We start from the raw sequence: 2,523 nt of genomic DNA on the forward strand, positions 1-2,523 counted from the left end.
AAATTGAATATTTTTCAGGGCATCAGAAGTGAATGCCCCCTTATTAGGATTCAAAGAATTTGTTTCCACACGAAGAAAAAATCTACTTAATCAGAGCCACATAAAAATTTTGATGTACAGGGTGCGTTGACAAAAAAAACCGATATTACTCCATCAGCTGGTGTCTGATCCGTCTGTTTTTGTTTCAAAAAATTTCTCGGGTCATAGGCTTCAGTTATTGACCACTTGTAACAATAGCATCATTTTAAGTGCCCAAGAAAAGTTATTATCTTCAATGAGAGAGATCGTAGGTGGAGTGCTATTCCGATTATGCTTAGTGGTCACATGAAATTAAGCAATGCTGACTTCTCTGGCCTTCTGTCAATGCAAGTTAGAAAGGTCAGAAGTCTCAGGAAGCAGCTGGAGGAGTCATAGAACCCCATGGACGTTGTTCACAGGAAGAAAAAGGAAGAGAAGAGCACCCGGATTGTTCGGGACGTCCCCAGGGTCATGAAGATCAAGTTTGCGGCCACTGGCATGGTCTTTGGGATCGTGTCAAGTGAGGGGCATGTCATGCTGCCCCACATCTTCGAGGCAGGCCGTGGATGTGGCAGCAGGACTCAGCTCTGGCCCACAAAGCTAAGTGGACGCAAGAATGGATGAAAAACAATGCTTTTCCGTTCGTACCCTTCCCCTCTTGGCCTCCTCATCACAAGATTTGATCTCGTTGGACTACTTTGTCTGGTCTTACGTGGATAACATGACCAACCGCTCCTCCCATAACACCAAGCAGTCTCTCAAGGAGAAATTCAGTGAGATAGAAGCAGCGCAGATCCGAAATGTTTGTTCTCGGTTTCGTAGTCGCATTGAGCGGATTTTGGCCGCAGACGGCGGCTACATTGAATAAATAGCTGCTCTATATCCTAATAATGATATCCATTTTTATTTTATCAATAAATATTATAAAATAACCTTGTAGTTGTAGTTTTTGAAGCGGCAGATTTTGTCCACGCACCCTGTATTTAATGGGTAAGGAGGTGATTTTTGAAGAGTGAGAGATGAAGTGAAGAGCGAGACTGATGGGATTACTGATCTAGAGCACAAACCGCCTCCTAAAATATTCCATTACAATTGATTTATTTATTTCAATTTGTTCCAAATTATGTTTTTAACGTTTTGTGTTGAAATGACCTTTGATTTTGACATCTCAAAATTTTATAATTTATTGCTATTAACATATTTTCTAGGAAGTTTTAACAAAATTGGTTTGCAATTTTTTTTTTTTTTTTTTTTTTTTTTTTGTAGTTCTGCTTACAAACAGACAAACAAACATACAGAAGCGATTACTTCTACTTAAATTCGTTGGCAGAGGTAATTTTATTTCAATATTTATATATATTTGGTTACCTTTGATAACGAAATTGAACGGAGTTTATACCCCTAAGTGTTGTTTTTTCTAATTTCCAGGATTACGGCAAAAGTTACAAATTGATTTTGATCAAACTTGATACAAAGAATATATATGGTCACAGTAAGAGGCCATTATATTTTGAAAGGTCAAAGTGAAGATACCACACGTAAAATCGGCCATTCCTTTGGAACAAATTGAAGTACATAACTAAATTTGATTTTTTGGTCAAGCTTTTGAGCTCTACAAAGTCCACATTCTAATTTTAGTATGTTTTTTTTTTTATTCACTAAGGCCAAATTCCTCCTTCAAATATAGATGTTTACAAAACGACGCTCTCTTTAAGAGTTAACAAAAAAATAAACAATACAATACAGTAGAATAATTGGAAAATATTATTATTTATGATGAATTAGGTAAGGAGAATTAGCCTATATTAGGCGAGTAAAAATAAACCAATTCCCTTCATTATTACAAATTGATCATTCTAATGGGTAGAAAGGCAGCCCCCAAAAGGATGGAAATAAACAAAAATGGCACTGGGCATCTTACAAGTACATTGAGAGAAAAACTCCGTCATCGATCTTCAATTCTACTCGGAGTCAAACATGGACTTAAAATTATAACTCCCCAACAAATTATCAGCTTTACTTTTTATTATTCATGAGCAAATACACAAGTTGTTCATTTATAGAGTTGTTGAAAATATGATCTGATGGTATGTTAAAAAAATACATTAGATGGTAACTCTGACAACTAAAATAATATTTAGGAGGAAATCAGCTTTGGTCTCATGACGTTTTATTAGATTTTGATGGGAACAGATAAAGGATGAATGATATTATAAACACAAATTGCACAAAAGGAATGTCACTACGTCCCCAACAAATCATCAGTGTTACTCTTCGTTGTTTATGCCTTAGAGACTACTTTATACTTTGATGTTCGTTCTTCAAAAATAAAATTTTATTGATAACAGCTTTGAAAAATAAAAACACTCTCCCGGTTACAACTCCAAAAAGTATAGCACTGGTATTAGCTTTAATTTTTCTTTTTAGAAATATACTAATTTATACTTAGGTACATGAAATGATATTGTGTGATAATTAAAAAAAAAACTTGTTCAGATTAATTAT

Source organism: Lepeophtheirus salmonis, chromosome Z, assembly GCF_016086655.4.
Source record: "Lepeophtheirus salmonis chromosome Z, UVic_Lsal_1.4, whole genome shotgun sequence".
Taxonomy (NCBI): domain Eukaryota; kingdom Metazoa; phylum Arthropoda; class Copepoda; order Siphonostomatoida; family Caligidae; genus Lepeophtheirus; species Lepeophtheirus salmonis.